Source organism: Monodon monoceros, unplaced genomic scaffold (assembly GCF_005190385.1).
Source record: "Monodon monoceros isolate NGI ecotype Baffin Bay Population unplaced genomic scaffold, NGI_Narwhal_1 Super_Scaffold_5, whole genome shotgun sequence".
Classification (NCBI taxonomy): Eukaryota; Metazoa; Chordata; class Mammalia; order Artiodactyla; family Monodontidae; genus Monodon; species Monodon monoceros.
In genome coordinates, this window is record NW_021703782.1 from 11636235 (window position 1) to 11660356 (window position 24122).

The window sequence follows — 24122 nt, forward strand, 5'->3', positions numbered from 1 at the left end:
TACTATTTCATTTAACCTCTTGACAATCTCTACCAGAGTATATATTTTTAAGATTTTTTGGTTTCGATGTGGACCATTTTTAAAGTCTTTATTGAATTTGTTACAATATCGCTTCTCTTTTATGTTTTGGTTTTTTGGCCACGAGGCACGTGGGATCTTACTTAGCTCCCCAACCAGGAATTGAACCCACACCCCCTGCATTGGAAGGCGAAGACTTAACCACTGGACCACCAGGGATTCCCTCAGATAGTCCATTTGAAAAAGGAGAAAACCTCAAAAAACTAAAAATAGAGTTGCCATATGATCCAGCAATCCCACTCCTGGGCATATATCCAGACAAAACTATAATTCCAAAAGATACTGTTCATTGCAGCACTATTTACAAAAGCCAAGACGTGGAAACAACCTAAATGTCCATCGACAGAGGAATGGATAAAGAAGATGTGGTTGGTACATATATACAATGGAATACTACTCAGCCATAAAAAAGAATGAAATAATGCCATTTGCAGCAACATGGATGGACCTAGAGATTATCATACTAAGTGAAGTAAGTCAGACAGAGAAAGACAAACACCATAAGATATCGCTCATATGTGGAATCTGAAATATGACACAAATGAACTTATCTACAAAACAGAAACAGACTCACAAACATAGAGAAGAGACTTGTGGTTGCCAAGGGGGAGAGGGGGTGGGGGAGGGATGGAGCGGGAGTCTGGGATTAGCAGATGCAAACTATTACATATAGGATGGATAAACAGCAAGGTTCTACTGTATAGCACAGGGAACTATACTCAATATCCTATAATAAACCATAATGGAAAAGAATATGAAAAAGAATGTATATATATATAGATGTATAACTGAGTCACTTTGCTATACAGCAGAAGTTGACAGAACGTTGTAAATCAACTATACTTCAATAAAATTAATTAAAAAAAATTTTTTTAAATAAAAATGAGGAAACCAAGATTCAGCAGTCACCCAGTGGGTAAATGACAGGGTTGGAATCTGACCCCAGATCCTGGCCTCAAAGCCCATGGTCTTTCCCTACTATACTAAAGCATATGAGGGGGAGGGGTAGATTGGGAGTTTGGGATTGACATGTACCCACTGTTGTATTTAAAACACAAAACCACAAGGACCTACTCTATAGCACAGGGAACTCTGCTCAATACACTATAATAACCTAAATGAGAAAAGAATTTGAAAAAGAATTTTTTTAAACTATTAAAAAAACAAAATAAAATAAAGCATCTGAGAAGTCAGCTAAAGCGGATCCTGGGGACCACAGGGGCTCCAGGGCAAGTACTAATCCTTAGAAGGCAGTCTAGAAAGAGAAAAGCCATTCCCTTCTAACTACAGGACCCAAGTACTCAAGAGTCACCAGGGCAGAAAGCTAAGGGCTGACCATTAACAATAATATCTCAATGGTTGAGTTATAACATGGGGCTGGAGCTGCTTGAATTCCTCCTGCCTCGGGTCTGGACTCAACTGTGATTTATAATCTGCCCACTATTTGTCTTCCTTACTAAGCTGTGAGTTCCTTAAGTGTTCTTTGTGTCCACAGCTGGTGGCGCAGCACCTGGCTCCACCAGGGGTAGGCGCTCCATAAATGATGGTGGGATGTGTGAATGAATGAATGGATGAATGCGTCCTTAATTGAGGGGCAGCATGGCAGAGACTACTTAATCAGGCAGTGACTGAGCAGACAAGGTATCAAGGGGAAGCTAGAGTCCCCCAATCCACCGCAGGAACTTCAGCGATCCCTGGTTAGAATTCTCTACTAGGATTCTTTGTACTTCTGAGTGGGTTTGACCACTCAGTTTTTAAAACCCACACACACTTGGATTATTAAATAAACACAAAGTTTATTATTTTCCTACAAAGTTAAGGGTGAATTGACTTAATTTTTCATTTCACTCGCTTTTTGTATGTGGTGGGGGGACGGGGAGTGGGGGATGGGCACTGTACAGTGTTAGAGAAGGCCAAGGGAAAGCTCTGGGCTTCTCAGAAGCAACCAGTTCATTGCTTATCCAAGGCCACAAAAAGCCTGGAATCCTAGCATCCTCCTTCTGAGATGTTCCCATGGAAACCATGCTTGGGCTATTCTTGCACAAGGGCAACTTCTAGCACAGTCAGCCCTGGCTCCTGAGAGAATGTAGTGCCTGAGGTAGGAACCAGCAGACAAATTGTGAGAAGGGAAAAGCAAAAAGATTGCTGCTCTACAACCAGAACATACATCTTCCTCTTCCCTCCTCCCACCCCCACTTTCCCAGGCACCCCGATGGGAAATGTGCCAGCCCCTTAATGACATGAAGCACAGACCTCCCCTGGCCTGAGTGATGGGACAAACAGGCATCTCTGCCAGGGAAGGCTACAATGTAAATTGCACCCTGTCATGTCAGCGGAGGAAATGAGACGGGGCTGAGGGGCAGAGAAGGAATTTTGCACAGAGCAATGAATTTGATGCATTCTGCCACGTGGTCTGATGGTGATCAGGTATAACCAGGACAAGAGGGAAATGATGCTGCTTCCCTGGACAGGGAGACGATATCCATCCCAGCCATCGCCCCACTCCTGGTCCACTGGTTAGTCGTTAAGGCAGGAGCCACTGGAGTTGCCACCTTCGTTCCTAATGCCAGCTCCTTATCTGCTTCCATGCCACCTGCTAGGTGTGTGACCTTGGGACACTGCCTGACCTCTCTAAGCCTCTGCTCCCTTATCTGTCAAATGAGGGTAATGAGATCGGATGCGTAAGGTTCTTGCAAAGGAGGTGATATATGGGAGGTCCTCACCATATCTCTATAACTGTTTATACGGCACACGCTCAAGCATAAGTTAGAATCTATTGGCAGGATGCAGGGATATCTTGTAGGACATCGGGAGGGGAATAGACCCAGGCCCCTTAAGGGCCTGGAACCAGGAACTGGGACTAAGCGGTCTCTTGTCTCTTGCGCTTTAGACTCTCCACCTCTATCTGCTCATCAGCTCGCCCCGCCTCTCTGTGCACAGGGGAGAAATGGTCATGCCAGCCCTGACTCCACATAGCCTTCTGACTCACGAGCTCAATATGGGCTGGAAGAGTCTCTGTGCCAGCTGCCAGTTCCAGGAAAATTGTCTCATTCACCCACGCTCAGTCAGGGTTCCCCGCTATGGTCCATCAGGTGTGACCAGACAAAGCCTAAGGTCACCTCTCTCCCTTTCGCAGTGGGGAATCTCAGAGAAGGGAGCACAGAACGAACAGGCACCCAAAGTATTCTCTGCTTCCTCAAAGTCCTCCTCGGTGGAATTCTCCCAAAATCTCTGGGCAGATGACTCAGCAGGAGGCTGTGGTCCAGACTTTCTCCTAACATATACCCTGTCCTGCATAAGACAGGCTGCGAGCTCCTGGGAGAAACAGAGGGGCCCCATGTGCGCCCATCACGTGGTCACATCATCCATATGTGAAAGGAGTCAGACAAAGCCGAACTCAGGAACCTCATTCCTGCTAGTCTAATGTAGGGTGGGGAAATTCAGATCTCACAAATGTGTCCAGATTTTAGCCTCTGGAATATTGAGAGCTTCCCTGGAGCTCTAATGAATGGTGATGATGTAAAACACAAGCTGATGTAAAATATTTCCAGCCTAGTTGCATGCTGGGAGAAAGAAGCATTATTTTATTGTACTGGATCTTTTCCCAGAAAGTCAAAAGCCATTCTCCCTTGCTGAGTTTAATAAGATTCATCTGTCACCTGGGTTAGAGTCGCTCACGTTTTGGGGCGATATTTTTATCTGTGTTATTATGCCAGCCTCAGAAGAAGGTAGCCCGGAGGATCAATTAGTCCTGTATTGAGAATCCCCTAGGGAAGTGATTCATTCAGTCACTCATTCATTTGACAAATATTTATCGCGTACCTATTAGGAGGGTGACAGTGTATTAAGCACTGGATAAAATGGTGGGCAACAGCAGGAAAAATCCTCAGTCGCACGGGGTTCACAGTCTAATGGTGAAACGGGCACTGTGAAAACCGCACAATCAAATCACACCTGTGACAGGTGTTCCGCGGGAGAGAGAACCTGTGTTGTAAGAAGGGGGTCTGTCCCGCTCAGGAAGTTGGCTTCTTTGCCGAGTGATGCTTGAGCTGAGTGATGAACGCTGAGTAGGTGTTCCCAGGAATCGAGGCGAGGAAAAGGATTGTGACTGGACAAAAGTGCACGTGCCGAGGAGTGGAGTGGGGAGTGAGGGTTGTGGCAGTGGGACCCTGACAGGGTTTTACCTATCCTGCAAGCAGGAGGGTAACTTTAAGAGATTTGCCTGTTGAAGAGGTCTCTCTAGCTCTCGTCCCATTTGCAGTCCTTTAGGCGAGAAAAAAGGTAGCCTGAACTAGGTTCTTATTGTATTTGGTGGTGGCAGTGATGGCAGTGGAGAGTGAATGGATTTGAGAAATATTTTGGAGCTGCAATTGCCAGGACCTGGATAAGAGGATGAGGGAGTGGAGTGATGAAGGGTGACCCTGAGGGCTCTGGCTTGCCCAAGTGGATGAGACAGAGATGGGGACTGCTGCAAGAGGTCAGGATTGGGTGTTAAGCATTATAGATTCCTCCACTTCTATATGTCTTTCTTTGTCTAGTCTAGTCTAGATTTATCTCAAAGAGGAATCAGCACTTTCACAGAGCTTGGAATAAATAGGTTAATAAATCTTATCTGATTTCGAGAGATCAGCAGACCCCAGCTGACACCTGGGTTACACATTTTATGAAAAGAGAGCAACAGATAGAAAATAAGCAGCATGTGAGCAGATGCAAACATCATATGTCATTAGGCAATTGCAAGTTAAAACCACAATGACAAACCACAACACACCTATTAGAATGGCTAACGTCCAAAAATCCAACCATACCAAACGTTGACAGGGCAACAGGAACTCTCATTCGTTGCTGGTGGGAATGCAAAATGGTACAGCCACTTTGGAAGACAGTTTGGGAGTTTCTTACAGAACTAAACAAAATCTTATCATACCATCCAGCAATTGTGCTCCTTGGTATTTATACCCAAATGAGTTTAAAACATATGCCTACACGAAAACCTGCACGTGGGTATTTATAGCAGCTTTATTAGGAACTGCCAAATCTTGGGAACAACCAAGATGTCCTGCAGTCAGTGAGTGGATAAACTGTAGCACATCCACACAATGGAATATTATTTGGTGCTAAAAAGACGTGAGCTATCAAGCCATGCAAAGACTTGGAGGAAACTCAAATGCGTATTACTAAGTGAAAGAAGCCAATCTAAAAGACTTCATACTATATGATTCCAACTATATGACATTCTAGAAAAGGCAAAATTAAGACAAAAGTCAATGCTTGCCAGAGATTGGGCCGATGGCAGTGGGGGAAGGAGGGAGGTGGGAGGAGAGAAAAGAGTGATGAATAGGTGAAGCACAGGAAATTTTTAGGGCAGTGAAACTAATCTGTATGATACTTTGAAGGTGGATACATGTCATTATACATTTGTCCAAACCCATAGAATTCTTTGTACAACATGGGAGAGTGAAACATGATATAAACTATGGACTTTGGTTAATCATAGTGTATCAGCTTTGTTTCATTAATTGTAACAAATGCACCATACTAATGCAAGATGTTAATAACAGAACTGTAGGGGAGAGGGGTAGTATATGGGAACTTTCTGTACTAGCTGCTCAATTTTTCTGTAAATCTAAAACTTCTAAAACATAAAACATATTAGTTGAAAAAAAGAGAGCAAACGGACGATGTTTATTTCTGTATGATAAAAGTGACATCATTTTCTTTTGTATTTGACTATAATCCCATAATTTCAACATAAGGTTTCATTATTTATTTTTAAAATTGTTAATTACATGATTGATACATAAATACTTCCTTCTTGAAAATACGTGAAACACTACAGAAGGACTTAGAGTCAATCCCATTCCATTCTGGAATGGTAACCATAGATAATTTGGTGAGACACCTTCTGCGTAGTCTCTGTGCATCTTCTCTGGATATACATATACCAATGCACAGTTGTTTTACTTGGAAATGCGTTCATCTAGAAACTTTCTTTAAAGTGACTTAAAGGGGGGTTTGATTTGACTCACACTCCAAGAATTCTGGACATGAGTTGGTCCTAGAGTTAGCCCAGAAGCTCAGTGACATTAGGTGACACCACTGTCTTGATGATTCCCAGGAGCTTCTACTCCTGTTTGCGACCTCGTGTCTACAAGATGCCTGTACCCTTCCAGTGGTCCACCTGCTACATATCTGTGTTCAAGGTGGGAAGAAGAGAAGAGAACTGCTGCATCTGACCTTTTTATCAGGAAAGCAAAGATTTCCAGAAACCTACCAACAGACTTCCGTATGTTTCACTTGCCAAATGTGTCCCATGGCCACCACTAGATGCAGTGGAAGCAGAAAGGTAAATGTTTAACTGTTCCAACCATCCAAGGAGATGGCACCAAAGAGGCAGTTTGACAGCTGCTTTTGGATCTATCAACAGCTGTGTCTGACCGAACTGCTAATTTTTTAGTTTGTATATGTTTTTCAAACAATATTGTATGTCTTAGAGATTCTCTGTCAGTAATTTTATACCGTTTTTTAAAAACCCAATCTGAGAGACTTTTAATACAATATTTAAACCCATTTTCATTTATTGTAGTTATCGATGTACTTAAATGTGTTCCTGATTCTCTTTTATGTTTTATACTTACCATGCTTTCTTGTTCTTTATTTTATTTCTTTTCTGACTTTTATTGGATTGCATTTGTCGATTTCTACATTCTTATTCTATTTTTCTACGGATATCCTTTAACTTGAAACTCATTTTTTTCCTATCAAAATCTAGTGCTGATGAGAATGTACATCACTACCCTAAATGGGTAGAGGGGAACTAATGGCTAAGCTTGGAGGCCCTCCTTATTAAGGATATATTTACTGTCATTTCGTGGGATTGGGGATAGGAGAAGAAGTAGATGCATGCACTCCATATGCCATTTCGATCCAATCCTTCTTCTTTATACTATAAGGGGAAAAGCAGCTGAGAAAATTATCTCAGAACTAAGAGGTGAGCAGAAAGCAGAGGATGATGCTCAAGGAGGAGGGATGGGTCAGTGATGGGAAAAGTTTAGGCACCAGGGTACAGTTTAGGGGGATTGGAGCTTTTCTAGGGCAACTCAAACTACCCTGTGAAACTAAATTTTTCTTCCAAGCATAAGTTCAGCGTTCCTTGTTGTGTCTACTTTGACACTGGCCAGAAAGACATGAAAATATAGAGCCTGAAGAGTTAGATGACAGGCTTACTCTCAGGCTAAAGAATCAAGGCCAGAGGCAAGGGGCCGAGTCCCATTTTGAGAGTCACCGGGAATTACCAAGACTGGAGCCAAAGAAAGGCTGTATGTTGATTATTTTAATCAGGTATAGTAAACATGCAGGCATGAAAATGACCATCATGAAGAAAGAAGTCTTTATACTCAGACACCCCTAAAAATAAGCTATATGACATGCCATGCAGGGCCACATGGGGAAGCACCAGGGTCGGTCAGGGGGCAGAGGGAATGAGAAAGAAAGAGCCTTTACTGTGGTTTTTGCAGGAGAGGCAAGGCAGGGGAAGCAGGCTTAGGATTGGCTAGTTTGAATAACTTCAGCAGGCTCTGGGTCACAGGCATTGTCCCTAGTTGTCTAGCACCTGGCCCTGGGATGATTAGGGCAGGCAGACATTGGCTCAGAGGGTGAGAGCAGATGAAGAAGGTGGTTGGAGGGGTGGGGTCTGGATTGGTTGGATTGCTTATGAAAGGTGCACTTGCAGGCATGTCTTTACTAGCTCTAGAAATTGCCCAGACTGGAAGGGACAGTCTCTCCAGGCTCAGCAAGCCCTAGATGTCAATGCATCAGAAAATATCAATACAAAAAATTAAAAGGCATGATTTATACGAAAGTCTCAGCTCAAATCGGGAATTGAGGACCAGGGATCACCAACAAGATCAAGGTGCTGACAAATTGGAAGATAAGAAATGGTTGCGTGGGACCCACTGTTCTCTAAAGAGGACCTTAGGGATGCTTTCAAAAGGCCGCCCACTAATAAGCTAACATCAGCCTTCTATCTTACGTCTAACGTTTTAAAGGCAATTCCTCACGTTCAGAAGCAGAAAAATGCGTCCCAGCTGGAATATCTTACGTCTCAGTTTCCCCACAGCTCACACAAAAAATAAGGGCAAGTCACTGTCCCAAAGATTTTTCTTAGTGAATTTACAGGAAAAAACCTTCACAAGGATAAAACATTGACATTACATTTAACTGTTACTCTTAGCACTTCATCGCCATTCCAATGAATAAAATCACGATCATCTCAACTATTCCAGGAAAACCCAGACCTAACTCATCTTGCTCCTCTGTGTACATGGCAGTCTGGTTCCCATTAGGTAGTGGATGGAGCCACCTCCCCTGCTTCCGAGCTTCCGAGGAGAAGGCAGAAGTGACGGGAAGCTGCCAGGCCTGCAGATGTCAATGTGCAAATCCACCAAAGTGGACCAGCCACGTCCCCTGGGATTGCCAAGTCTGCCAAATCCAGCTGAGACGTTACACAGAGTCCATCGGTGACCGGAAACCCGGCCAGCCTAGAGCCAAATGCGTCTGGTCTAATGAAAAGGCCTTTGGCTGGTGGCACTAGATGCAACAAGTACAATCATCTGTGATGGCTGAGAAACTCCCTCATTCCCTTCTTCTGCAGTCTTGGCCGCTGAACTCAGGCCAGAACAAAGAAATGCTGAAACAGCAGAACAGCTAGGACCCAGGGTTTCCAATTCATAGAGGGCAGGAGAAAGCCGGGCTCGGTCCATTCCTTCTCAGCTTCCCATCAGGGAGAGAGGCAACCAAGCCCACGGCTGGGGATTCTCACCTATTTTTATAACCATCCAACATTTGTACAGCCCCTCCGAGCCAGGCACCGGGCAAGGCACTCTGGGCCATGCAAAGAATAAACTCCAGGGGCTTCCCTGGTGGTCCAGTGGTTAAGACTCCACGCTGCCCCTGCAAGGGGCACAGGTTCGACCCCTGGTCAGGGAACTAAGATCCCTTATGCTGTGCAGGATATGTTAATTAGCTTGATTGTGGTGATTATTTCACAATGCATAGGTATTTCAAAACATCCAGGGAATTCCCTGGAGGTTCAGTGGTTGGGACTCTCCGCACCCTCACTGCCAACGTCCCGGGTTCAATGTCTGGTCGGGGAACTATGATCCCACAAGCCACGTAGCACAGCCAAAATTTTAAAAAAAGAATAAACTCCAGGCTCTGCCCTTCAAGAACTCATGGCCCAGAAAGCGGATAAGGTCAGCCCCTGAGGCTGGGACAGGCAGAGAAAGAGAGTCAGAAAAGGCCTCATGGGGGAGCAAGGAGACCCACCCCCAAACCAGCAACCACCTACTGCTGGTTGGACCACACTGTGCTGGAACAAACCACCACCCTTGGGAATTCGGCCTAGTCAGGGGAGCAAAGGAAGGAATGCACCCAAACACTTCCCCGCCAATGCTGTAGGTTCAGTACCTACAGCACGTACGGTGCACAGAAATAGCACAGCGGAGCACCTGAGCTGGGTTTTTAAAACACAGGAAGGATTTCAACAGCGCAGGGAGGAGAGAACATCAGTGTTCTTGCCAGAGGGGGCAGTGGATGCCGAGGCAAAGAGGCAAGGATGCTCAGGGTACATCCAGCTGAGCTCAGCCGAAAGAGCAGCTATGGGAGGGCCTTGAAAACCAGAGTGCAGAGGATAGATGTAGTCAATTAACCCATCAGTCATTTTTTTAAAAATTGTGGTGAAAAGCACATAAAATTTATCATCGTAACCATTTTTAAGGGTACAGTTCAGTAGTGTTAAGTATATTCACATTGTTACGACACGGGTCTCCAGAATTTTTTCAGCCTGCAAATCTGAAACTCTGCACCCATGAAACAACTACCCTATTCTCCCCCCATTCCCACCCCGGGTAACTCCCATTCTACTTTCTGCCTCTATGAATTTGACTATTCTAGGTACCTTATACAAGTGGAATGATACAGTATTTGTCTTTTTGTGACGGGCTTATTTCACTTAACAGTATCTTCTAGGTTCATCCATGTTATAACCTGTGACAGGATTTTCATCTTTTTTAAGGCTGAATATTTGTGTGTATATACCACATTTGTTTATCCACTCATCTGTCAATGGATACAGGCAGGTTGCTTCCACCTTTTGGCTCTTGAGAATAATGCTGCTACGAATATGGGTGTACAGATATCTCTCTGAGTCTTTGCTTTCAATCCTTTTGGATATGAAGTGGGATTGCTGGATGATATGGTAGTTCTATTTTTAATTTTTTGAGGAAGCGCCATACTGTTTTCCATAGTGGTCGCACCATTTTACATTCCTGCCAACTGGGCACAAGGGCTCCAATTTATCAACATCCTCGGCAACACTTGTTATTTTTTGTTTTTTCGATAGTCGCCATTCTAGTGTGTGTGAGCATCCTTCAGTCATTTTTGAGTAGGGGCATGATGGAGTCAGAGCTACATGTTGGAGGTTGTCTCTGGCAGCAGCAAAGTCAAGAGGCAGGAGATTGTCAAGGCTTTGGCAATGGTCAGAGTGTAGGGAGGGACTCCTGACCAGGGCTGGTGGTAAAGGAAAGAAGCAGCTAGACTTAGGGGAGGCAAGAGACAGGGAAGAGCTAGACGGGACTCAAGTTTCAAGCACAAAAGACCGAGAAAATAGTGATACAATGAGAAAAATAGGAAGCTGGGATGGAGGGCTGCTCGTGGGGAGGTTCTGAGATCGGGCAGGTGCCCGCAGGTGCGAGGTTTGTTGTCAAGGCAGGGCTGGTGCCCTGAAGACAGCTCAAGGCTAGACACGATCATGATGTCCTTCCTATGGCACTTTTATGTATATGATCACCTCCGTGCTCATGACACCTGGTGAGGTGAGTCCAAGCAGGTGTCATTTCCACCAGCTGAGCGATGAGAAATGAGAAAGTATAAATGACAAGCCAAGACCACATGGCATATCAGACAGAACCAGAGCCTGGGTAAGTTCCTGAGTCTGGTTCTATTCCCGTGGCCTCTTTCCTTGAGATAAGACTTGTCCAGGAGCATGAAGGGCTCAATCAGTGGAAGACACATTCATTCATTTGACAAATATTCTTTAAGTGACTGGCAGTGTACTAGGTGTTGGAGATTTACTAGTTATTAAAATCAAATAGACATGACCCTCCCATCATGAAGCCTATATTCTTGTAGATGACACAGTAAACGAGTAGGCCTTCTGACAATTTTCCTAGAAGCCCAAAGAATTCCTCAGGAGAAGTGTCCCAAGGCGAATTTGTGCCTCGAAAATGGAAGCTGCTCTGCCGAGTCTGTCATGTTAACTCAAGGTGGACCACGTGCAGACTTAACGCACCGTATCCAAGACAACAGCAAAGGAGGGCATTGCCTAGAATGAGTCCTTAAAATATTTAGGCACAAAAGGTACTTCTGGTTGACTTTCAGGGAAAACGTTATTCTTTTCTCTCTATTCTCTTTTTCTTTTACTCAAAACTCATCAGTAAAAGTCTGTCTTCTTCACTCAATACCAATAATCCATGTCTATAGAGGAGGTTGCCGGCATACCCACGTTCATAGCAGCATTATCCACAATAGTCAAAAGATGAAGCCATCTAAATGAATGGGTAAACAAAATGTGATATATACGCACACTGGAATGCTATTCAGCCTTAAAATGGAAGGAAATACTGACACATGCTACAATATGGATAAACCTTGGAGACATTATGCTAAGCGAAATAAGCCTGTCACAAAAAGAGAAATATTGCATGATTCCACTTACATGAGGTACTTAAGAGTAGCCACATTCAGAGAGACGGAAAGTAGAATACTAGTTACCAGGAGCTGGGGGAAGGGAAAATGAGAGTTATAAGAATGGGTACAGAGTTTCAGTTGGGGAAGATGAAACATTTCTGGAGATAAATGGTGGTGACGGATATTGTGAATGTATGTACTACCACTGAACCATATACTTAAAATGACTAAAATGATACATTTTATATTTTGTATATTTTATCACTATACATACATATTTTTAAAAAAAGGTTTCAGGCTTTCCTGGTGGCACAGTGGTTAAGAATCCGCCTGCCAATGCAGGGGACACGGGTTCGAGCCCTGGTCCGGGAAGATCCCACATGCCACGGAGCAACTAAGCCCGTGTGCCACAACTACTGAGCCTGTGCTCTGGAGCCCGCAAGCCACAAATACTGAGCCCGCGTGTCACAACTACTGAAGCCCGTGCACCTAGAGCCCGTGTTCCACAACAAGAGAAACCACCATGATGAGAAGCCTGCGCACCGCAATGAAGAGTAGACCCCACTCGCTGCAACTAGAGAAAGCCTGAGCTCAGCAACGTAGATCCATCACAGCCAAAAATAAATAAGTAAAATAAATTTTTAAAAAATAAAATTAAAAAAAGGTTTCCATGCTGCCAGTAGGAAAGCTAGCAAACAAACCTCTTCTCCATCTTGAGGGACTTAGTCTCATCATCTTTAATAAGTGGGGCTGACTAGAGGCTTCTGCGTCTGCGGTCTGATGTTTCCATGGTAACCACAAAAAGCAGATGCCTGGCGAGCAGGATTTCACCATCAAAGCAACAGGGTTCACCTTACTGGTCTCCCTGCCATCCGCTCCATTCTCTAAATTGCTACACAGAGAGCTAAAAATCTGTCGGATGTGCCTCTCTGCCTCTCACGCCATCACTCAGGTGCTCTGAAGCTCAGTTATTCCAGCATGCCATGCTGGAGTTTATTCCCACATGCTCTTCTCTCCATTCTAGAACACCTTGTCCTTCTCATGCCCCACTCCCCCAGCATGTTCCTTTACTAGCTCTTCCCTCTCTTTCCAATTCTTCAGGGCTCAGCTGCCATGTCCCTTCCTCCAGGAAGCCTCCCTCTCCTGACTGCCCGGACGACATTACATCCTCTGTTACATGTTCCCGTGGCACCCTGCCTCCTCCCAGGGGAAGACATTCATGGAACAAACCACAGTGAGGGTGAGAAAAGTAGGCAGTAAGAGAGGGGAGAGTCATCCCAGATGCCTTTTATTAAAATTAGAGAGAAGCCTGTGAGCATTAGGGACTTTGGACTCAGAACCCATCAGACCGGAAACCCCAGATCTCCTTCTCAGGAGTTCTGTGACCGTAACCAAGTTACTTAACTGCTTCAAGTCTGTTTCCTCTTCTGCAAAGCTGAGATAAAATTTCCTAACTCCCCGGGCTGTTGAAAAGTTGCAGGGAAGTGGCATATCCCAGCAGCTCTAGTCTTGGGTCATTCCCCGCCAGTCAAACATCCTCAGCCCTCCTTACCTAATACCTGATTTCCTGCCTGCACTCTGCTTCCTCCCCAGCTCAATACCCAGACTGCAGCCAGAGCATCTTTCTAAACTGCACAAGTGATAACCCTCTGCTTGCCTGGAGTCATTCTCCATTGACTCCAGGAGAAAATCTACACTCATAGTTGGTCCCCTGCTGTGCTCTCTGGCCTCATATTTCTCTACTGTCCCCTACGGCCTGAGTTCTAGCCACACGGAGTTTCAGCTCAGGCTCTCCCCTGCCTGTGGGTCATCGCACCCATTTCTTCCTCAATGTGAAACACCACCCGCAATCCCACGCTTTGCCTGACAACACTTACTTGTCCTCAGGTCACTTCTGTGAAGCCCCACCTGGCCTCTACCACTTGCATGCACAGCCCCATAGAACTCTATGATTTTCATCGTCCTGCCCGTTATTGCATTTTTTGTGTGCATTACAATTCTTTTTTAAACTGGCTTTACCAGTTTTATTAATGTATAATTGACATACAATAAACTGCACACATTGAAGTATACAGTTTGATTAGCTCTGACACGTACACACCCGTGAAAGAATCACCACACTCAAGATAATAAATTTAGGGACTTCCCTGGTGGTCCAGTGGTAAAGAATACGCCTTACAATGCAGGAGACGCAGGTTCAATCCCTGGTCAGGGAACTAAGATCCCACACGCCACGGGGCAACTAAGCCTGTGCGCCACAACGACTGAGCTTGCGCGCCTCAACTAGAGAGTCTGCTTGCCATGAACTACAGAGCCTACGTGCCCTGGAGCCTGTGCACCACAACTAGAGAAGAGAAAACTCACACACCACAACTAGAGAGAAGCAATGAAGAGCATGCACGCCTCAATGCAGATCCTGTGTGCCGCAACTAACACCCAATGCAGCCAAAAAATAAATAAATAAATCTTTAAAAAAATGATAATAAATTTATCTATCAGCCCCTCAAATTTCTTTGTTGTTCCCTGATAATCTCTTCCTCCTGCCCTCTCCAACCCTTCTCTCATTTTCAGGCAACCACCGATTGGCTCTGTCACCATATATTAGTTAGCATTTTCTAGAATTTTATATAAATGTAATCATACAGTATATGATCTCTTTTCCCTGGCTTTTTTTACCCAGTGTAATTATTTTGAGATTCATCCATGTAACAGCAGTAGTACGTCCTTTTTTTATTGTTGAGTAGTATTCTACTGTATGCATATAATACGGTCTGTTTATCCATTTATCTGCTGATGGACATTTGTGTTGTTTCCTGTCTGTATGAGTGTATGCTTTCATTTCTCCTGGGTAAATATGTAGAAGTGCAATGGCTGTATTATATGGCAGAATATGTTCAACTTTTTTAACAAACTGTCAAACTGTTTTCCAAAAGGGGTTGTACCATTTTACATTCTCACCAGTAAAGTATGAGAGTTCCAATCGCTCTACATTCTTGTCAATACTTGGTATGGTCAATCTTTTTAATTCTAGCCATTGTAATAGGTGTATGATGGTATCTCTTATTGTGGTTTTAAGTTGCATTTTCCTAATGATTAATGATGCTGAGCATCTTTTCACGTGCTTATTTGCCATCCACACATCTTGTTTGGTGAAGTCTCCAAGAAATTTTAAAAGAAAACAAATTGTAAAAACTAAACCTGTTAGGGAAGTCTTTTCATGAACGTAATTTCTACTCTTTACTCCACTATTTAAAGTGGAATAGCTATAATTTTTCACATTTAAAAATTGTGGTAGGGCTTCCCTGGTGGCGCAGTGGTTGAGAGTCCGCCTGCCGATGCAGGGGACGCGGGTTCGTGCCCCGGTCCGGGAGGATCCCACATGCCGAGGAGCGGCTGGGCCCGTGAGCCATGGCCGCTGAGCCTGCGCGTCCGGAGCCTGTGCTCCGCGACGGGAGAGGCCACAACAGTGAGAGGCCCGCGTACCGCAAAAAAAGAAATTGTGGTAAAATACACACAACATAAAATTTACCACTTTAACTGTTTTTTAAGTGTGCAGTTCAGTGGCATTAAGTACATTCACTTTATTGTGAAACCATCACCACCATCTGTCTCCAGAACTCTTTTCATCATCCCAAATTGAAACTCCCTACCCATTAAAAACTAACTCCTCGCTTCTCCGCACTCCTCCCAGCCCCTGGCAACCAACATTCTGCTTTCTGTCTCTATGAACTTGACTACCCTGGGCACCTCAAATGAATCAGACAACACTTGTCCTTCTGTGACTGACTTACTTCACTTAGCATAACGTCTTCAAGTTCATCCATGTTGTAGACGCGACAGCATTTCCCCCTTTTTAAGGCTGAATAATATTCTTTTGTATGTATACACCACATTTGGTTTATCCATTCACCCATCAGTGACCACTTGGGTTGCTTCCACTTTTTGACTATTGTGAATAACGCTGCTATGAACATGGGTATACAGATGTCTGAGTCCCTTATTAATTGCATTTTTAATTTTTAAATGTAATTTCAATTAATTGCATTTGAATGGTTGTATACTACATTGCCTACAACAGTGCCTGACACATAGCAAGCATTTAATAAATATATATGAAATTGACAGCTAGACGAGCGAATGCATGAGTGAATCCCAAATTGGACATCAGCTCAGACAGAGCTGTATCATTTGTCCTGTGGGTGCCAGTCCCAGTGTCCTAAGGTCAGGATGCTGCATCAGTTAAGAAACTGATCTCTTTGGATCCCATCCAAGAAGGGAAGAAAACATTTCCCCTGCTTTAATTTGTCACCCTTGCCTCTGCTTGATGTCCCACGGGAGGCTCAGCTGCCTGAGGTCTCTGGGTTAGTCACAAGATACTCACTCGGGGGGAGGCATAGCTGAGGCTATTCTTTCCTCTGAGACATCTGAGGAACCACTCACTACATTCTGTCCCATGGAATAATAATAACATTAAAAGCTAACATTTTTGTGTGCTTACCCTGGGTCGGTGCTTCAGAAGCATTAACTCATTTAATTGTTAAGTAACCCTGAATTAGGCACTGTAAGGCTCCTCACTTCACAAAACAAAAAGCAAAAGCACAGAGAAGTTCATTAACTTGCCCATAGTCACCCAGCTAGTAAATGGCAGAGCCAGAGTTTGAATCCAGGCACTCTTGACTCCAGAACCTACCAGGCAGAAGAAAAAGGCACAACCAACCCCTCAGGTTGAGAGCAGTTTTCATTTAGTTAAGTTGAACTTAAGCAGAGTCCCTCTAAAATGATTCTGTCTAAGCCTGAATAATATTTATCGACTACATTTTGGAAAACACATTAGAAAATGTTAAGTCAGGGCTTCCCTGGTGGCGCAGTGGTTGAGAGTCCACCCGCCGATGCAGGGGACACGGGTTCGTGCCCCAGTCCGGGAAGATCCCACATGCCGCGGAGCGGCTGGGCCCGTGAGCCATGGCCGCTGAGCCTGCGCATCCGGAGCCTGTGCTCCGCAACGGGAGAGGCCACAGCAGTGAGAGGCCCACGTACCGCAAAAAAAAAAAAAAAGTTAAGTCAAATAATCCCACCAAAAAGATAACCACTCAACATACTGGATGTTTCCTCCCCGTTTCTTCTCCTTACTTACATACTTGAACTTAGCTGATATGATGAGTGTCTTCATTCTCTTAACAAAGAGCCAACAGTCCCCCCGTCTTGATACATCTGCCATTGGCACCCATTCCTCCTGCTTAATTCTCTTCTATAGGTCTCCATTGTATTCCTGCCAAATGATGCAAAACAATGGGAACGTTAATTCGTAGTAATAATGATGGCCTTTGACACTGAGTGCTGGCAAGCCCTGTGCTGAGGAAGCACTTCTGTACATTATTATCTCATGTAGCTCTCACCGTAACGGAACTGTATTAGATGTTTTAATTCTAGCCATTGTAATAGGTGTATGATGGTATCTCTTACTGTGGTTTTAAGTTGCATTTTCCTAATGATTAATTATTATTATTAAGTTCATTTTACTGATGAGGAAGCTGAGACTAAAAATTTAGCATGTGCCTCTTCCTCTTACCTTTTCATTCCTGAATAACTTGGTCCTAAAGCCATTGGGTGAAGCCTAGAAAAACAGGTGTCCACATGGGGGTTGGAGAGGTTTAGACTGGGATGTCGGGCCTCCACTTCACCCCAAGGAGGTGGAAAGGACATCTGCATGAGGCTAGAAGGGCAGCTAAGTCTGATACCGAGCAAGACCCTTGGGGCTCCTGGGCACAAAACCCTTTCTTGTCCCCCATTTCTTTGATTACAGGAAATAGGCTTCACTCAGCCTCCATGACGCTCCCTGAGTTCCAATAGGCAGGTTCAAACAGTTGTTGATCAGGGAAGGGAGGGGTTGGGAGACAAGGGAGGAACAGTCAAGAGAAACAATAGTGCAGCCTCGGGGCAGGGTCCTGGTTCCCCATCAAGGGATACACAGAACAATATCTTTGAGCTGTTTTGCAGATACTGAAACACCAACTAAGTGGGAGAAGTTAACGGTTGACAATGGTATGCTGCCCACAAGCATGTAGACCCCAGACCCGGTTGGAACCAGAAGGTTGATGATGCCGACTCCCACTTACCTCCCCACCAACCAGTCAGAAGATTGTCCATGAGCTGATCATGCCCTCTTTGAACCATTACTGTAAATCTCCTCACTACCCCCTCCAGGTCAGGACACATGGTTTTGAGGGCATTAGCCCACTGTGGCCCCCTTTGCCTGACAAAGCAATAAAGCTATTCGTTTCTACTTCACCCAAAACTCCGAGATTCAATTTGGTGTTGGGGTACAGAGGCCGGATTCGGCTTCAGGTTCAGGGGGTGACAGTGTGAGGTCCCAGACACTGAGGAGGGTGGGAGAACCCACGGGGGTACTGAGGAGTGCCCCAGTGTGGGATGTTAAAACCCAAGCATGTGGAGGACAGAGTCCAAGCAGGAAGGAGGGGGTGTGGCACAGAGTATCAGATCCTGAAAAGGGTGAGGAAGGCAACGGTGTGTGAGTGAGGTGCTGGAGTTCAAGGGGGTGAGGATGCCATCCATAGAGGGAAGGGGTACCTGTGGCAGTGGGAATCAGTTACATAAAAAGGGGGTGATCAGTAAGTAGCCATATTACAGATAATGTAAACCAGATTTCTCCCTGTTGGAGAAAAGAGTTACAAATAAAGAAAGGGAGGAAACTAGAATGAATCTTTTGATGCCAGATTGGAACTGGAGGTATTGGCGTGAGCTCATTCTTTTCACCAGTACCTTTCAATATAGAAATAAATATATATGTACAGATGCAAATCTACAAATGTATCCTCGTGTATATCCCTAGCTCTGTCCACTGAGAAAGCACGGGAGTTGCAACACTCCAAATGTAACAAGCACACCTACCACCCTCATCTTGGTTTCTAAATCATTCTCTGCTAAAAATAATTGGTGCTGCTAGGACAAATGGCCCAGAGTACAAAATGTGCCTAGAATATTCTTATACTATTCTTACAAGAAGTAAGGAAATGCTTAAAGGTTGATGGGAACATTCCAAAAGGACATAAATGCACATATATCTGGTAGCATCTCTGCCACCAGGAAACTCACATTTCAGATAAGGAGCTAGGATTCAGAAACATAAAACAGTGGCAGGCACTCATGATCATATATAAACACGTGAAATGACTCTGAATGCTATTTGAGCTCACAGAACAAGGCTAGACCTGTCAGGGAAGGACTGGAGATGGAGGTGGGGCTGCACTAGACCCTGAGTATGAGAAGGACTGACTGCAGTGGGAGAGAATATTCTAGGTGTGTGCATGGGGAGGGGGGTATCCTGAGAGCAGGTATAAAGATATAAATGAGCTTGCTGAAGAGAGGGGCAGAGGTAATGCTAAGAAGGACGGTGGGCAGGAGACAATGGCCTGGCCACAATGAAGAGGGGCCTCACCCAGAGTTGCCATTAGGTTTCACTGGGTATTTCAGTGACATCAAGAGCTGACTGCTCAGCCTCCCATTATGTAAATCTCTGCGGAAAGAGCTTACCTCCAAGAATGAGCCTGTCATCAAAGCAGAGCCCACCTGGAGAAGGAAACGAAGGTGGGAGCCAGGTTCAGGAGCGCTGGGCTGACTACTGCTCGTAGGAGAGAGGAAAGAAGGTGCACACTTATTTGCATTTATGGCCACATTCTGTGGCTCAGCCCTGACTGTCCCATTACTCAAGCTACTTCCTAAATCACGGTCCCACAAGGGGAAGCTTCACCTGTCCTGGCCATTGTCCAGGGCATTCACACAGCCCACCCTGCCCCTGTCATGGGAGTGTCATGACATCTCTCCCTGCCAAGTCTGCCACACCTCTGTACCTTCCTCCTCCCCTCCCTTTGGGCTCTTCCACCCTCCCCACCAGGCCCTTCCATGTTGCTTCAGCCATGCCAGAGCACTGATCTCACTGGGAGGCTGCACCCACTCCCATGCCACAAAAATGACCGTCCCACCCACCACTGCCTTGTCGTGGGAGGAGCTATTTAAGATGGCACCTAACCTAAGGGAAGCTAAACAGCCAGTATTCTCACTCCCGGGATACAGGTGGAGAAACTGAGTCATGGAAACTCCTTGCCAAGACCTTCTCAACTCCTCCGCGACTCAGCGAGGTCAAAATTCCACAAAGCCCAACGCACAAAGGCCAGTCACCCAGCCTTGGCTTTATCATGGACACGGGGCCTGGCTGGTGCCAGAAGTTTGGACCAGGGCTCAGCAGTGACAGCTCTAGGATGCCGCCTCTCAGACCTATGACGTTGAATCCTGAACCCAGCATAGACTTGCAAATCAAGGAATTCTGGCTGAAGATAATCTGGATGGTTCTATATCCCTTTGAGAGAGAGGTCACCAGCTGCGTGTGTCTGTCCATTCTAATGCAGTCAGTACCCGTAAACTCCCTCTGTCGTGCTAGGTAAGGATCCCCAACGAAACCTAAGCAAGTTGAGACCATAGTCCTGAGGGGTGTGCATCTCAGAGGCAGATGGTGGCTCAGGCCAGGCGCATACTCCTTTTGACTCTTAAGACATCTATTCTGTTGAACTCTATTTGGCTCCTAGCTGTGTTTGTAAAATGTCCAGCAAAGCCTCACAAGTTCACTTTCTTCTCCTTCCAGGAGGGAAAAGGACTAAGTTTATTAAGCAGAGCCATGCTGGGAACTGCTCTAGTTTCACATACATTATAAATCTTCACAACAGTGAGCTACTGTCCCACCTACAGATGAGGACTTGAAGGCCCAGAAGGGAAGGGCTACCTCCGTGGGTCACTCTGCAGGCACTGGACGGGCCGGGACCTTTCCGGCTCGCCTCGCACTCCTCCAGCCCTCGACCCCAGCAGGCCCGTGCCCCCATCATCGCATTCGCTCGGCCTGGAGCACCCACATCTCCACTAGCCAGATTGCCTCCGTCTTTCAAGGTTCACGCCTCCTCCGCCCTGACCCTCGCAAACCCCGAGGTCAGACCCCCTTCAAGGGGCCTCTGCCCTTTGAGAGGGGGACCCCTCTCCCGGGGTCCTCATGGTGACCTTGTACTCCAGTTCCACAGCCCACAAACCCGCACCACGCCCACGGGAGGTCCCGCTGTGGGTCACTGAGAAACCCCACCTCTCCGCCCCGCCAGCTAGCGCCGGGGACACGACCCCGACGTCCCTCGCCTCCCACGCGGGGCAGCAGCCAAGGGAGGGAAGGGCGGCGGCTGTGAGAACAGCCGGCCCGGGAAGAAGCCACATGCCCAGAGACGTGGTGTGACCGGAAACCTCCTGGCGCGGCGACGCAAGGCGCCAAAGCTCTGCCGGCGGCTGCAAACCCGCCCCCGGCCTGGCGCCCCCGCGGGCCCTTCCCTCTCCCGCGCCCCCTCCTCCTGCAGCTCAGGCTCTGCCTCTTCCCCTACTGGACCAGAGAGGATTCACCAGGGACACTGTCCTCAGCGGGACGCGACGACCCGGCCCTGACCAGGCCGCAGCAAGGCGCCCCCCATCCCCCATACTCCCCTCCCCATCCAGGCCCTCCGCCCTCTTCCCACCCCGCCCCTCCCACCCCGACACTCTCTCTCTCCTCTCCTCCTCCCCGCCCCACCCCACCCCACCCCACCCCACCCTCTCCCCTCTTCCTTCCGCCCCTCTCCCCCTCCTCTCCATCCTGTCCCTGTCCCCTTCTTCCCGCCCAGCCCCGCGACCAGTCCGCTCCCTTTCCGCCCCGCCCTCTCCGCGGCCCCGGCATCCCGCGCACCCGCGGCGCAGTCTCCCGGGCTCCGCGCGTCATCGCTCGTCCCACCTCCCGACCAGCCAATCAGTCCTCTCCTCTGCACCAGGCCTGCCCTACCCGGGGAAACCTGTGGCCGGAGATGCAGAATCGAGTACGTCGTGTGCAATAACCTGGCGAGAGGGCAATTCCAAGTGCAGAAGAAACTGGAAGACGGCTGGGGGAAAGGGGGAGTCCAGACATCAGTCATTTAGCCGCAATCCGCGAGCTGAAGTTAATCCATTGTGTTTAGCAGTCTGTCACTTACAAAATGCTTTCCTACAAATGTTCTCTCTCGGTCCTCAAAACAACCCGGTGAGGCGCATGTTATCTCCTTCTCACAGCGGAGGAATGGACAGGGTGGCGAGACCAAGTAACTGCTCCAAGGTCCCAGGCTGGGCGGCGGAGCCCGGCTCGGTCAGACGCGGATCCAGGCCGGACTCCACGTCTTCCTGCTCCGAAACTGAGGGCCAGTGGAGGCACAGGTGATTCTCTCGCTCTGCCCCGTTTGAGATCCACTTGCCTGGACGACTCCTCTAAGAGTTTCGATGGTACAGGCGTGGAAAAACAGGGGAAGATAGCAGGGATGAGAGGAGGAACTTAGGGCGGGACGTTTAGGTAGAGGAAGCCGAGAGAAAAGGGTAAACCCGAAGGGTTGCTTTGGTATTTCTCCCGTTACTAGCCTGGCTAGTGTAAGGGGAGGGGCGGGGCGGTGTTGCATTTTAAAGAGAAAGTCTTGGGAGCTCTTATGGAGAGACAGAAACCCTGGGCAAGCAAGCTTTACTCGCCAGTGCCCCCGAGTTAGCACAGCGCACGGCGCTCCTAGCATCCCAGCGCCGGGAGATCTTGCAGCGCCGCCCAAATCGCTGCGCTCAAACAGCGCCGCCAGGGCACACCCAAAACAAAAGGCCTGGGATCAAGGCCGAGTGAGGATGAGTCGGCTTCTTCGGGAGCCTCCTGCACCTGCTAGCTCTGCCTTACAGTTTGCTGCAGCTTCTTCCTCCGCGTATCTGCGGAGCTCACGTCCTCTACTCCAAGGGCCCCTTCCCAGCGAGGCCTCCCGACCCCTTTCACTGTCTACTTTTTCTCCCTCGCATTTATCAGGGTGTAAGCAGTGCTTCTCCATCCGGAATGTGCCGATGCATCCACCTGGGAAACTTGTTACAACACAGATGCCCATTCAGTTGATCCAAGGTGGGTTCCCACGTTTCTAACCCGTTCCCACCTTGTGCCTCTGGATCTGTGGGCGACCCTTTACATAGGAAGGACCTAAAACACTAGACCGTAGTTTTCATATTTATCTCGCTTTATGTTCTTTCACCCTGCACTAGAATGTAAGTTCCAGGAGGGTAAAGATTTGGTTTATTTTGTTGCCTGCTCTACCTCAGCACCTGGAACCTGACACACAGTGGGCGAACATGGTTATTTATTGAAGGAAGGAAGGAAGGAGTGAATGAAATATAAGCCAAAAGAGAAAGCAAAGATGATAAATCCAATGTCATACGAAGTGGAATTCAAGGTGAAAACTGTAAACGGAACAAAGGAAATGGGGAAAAATACATTTTTTTGTATTTATTTTAAAAATGGGAGGAAAGGGCTTACCTGGTGGCGCAGTGGTTGAGGGTTCTCCTGCCGATGCAGGGGGCACGGGTTCGTGCCCCGGTCCGGGAGGATCCCACATGCCGCGGAGCGGCTGGGCCCGTGAGCCATGGCCGCTGGGCCTGCGCATCCGGAGCCTGTGCTCCGCAACGGTAGAGGCCACAGCAGTGAGAGGCCCTCTTACCGCGAAAAAAAAAAAAAAAGGGAGGAAATAACAGTCACAGACCCTTAGGTCTTGAGTAGTATGATATACTTATTTAAAGTAAAAACCATCCAAAGAACAAGGAAAATCGCAAATATCACGTTGAGTTTAGAAACTTTAACTCCTTTTGTCTTGGTCACATCTCATAGGAAAATGGTGACATAGAAGAATTGAAAAAAACATTAACTTGATATCAGAGCTCTGTATTTACTTTTTTATTGTGGCAAAATATACATAACATTAAATTTAGCATTTTAGCCATTTTTATATGTATGGTTCGATGACATTAAGTATGTTCACATTGCTGTGCAACCATCACCACGATCCAGCCACAGAAAATTTTCATCTTCTCCAACTGCAACTCTGTACCCACTAAACTGTAACTCCCATTTCCCCCTTCCCCCCAGCCCCAGGCAACCCATAACCTAATTTCTGCCTCTGAATTTGATTACTCTACCTACCTCACTTAAGTGGAATCTACAATATTTGTCCTTCTGTGTCTGGCTTATTTCACTTAGCATAATGTTCTCAAGGCTCATCCATGTTGTAGCACGTGTCAGAATGTCCTTCCTAGTTAAAATTGAATAATATTCCATTTTATGTATATATCACATTTTGTTTATCTATTCATTTGTGGATGGACACTTGGGTTGTTTCCACCTTTTGGCTACTATGATAATGATGTTATGAACATGCGTATACAAATATCTGTTCAAG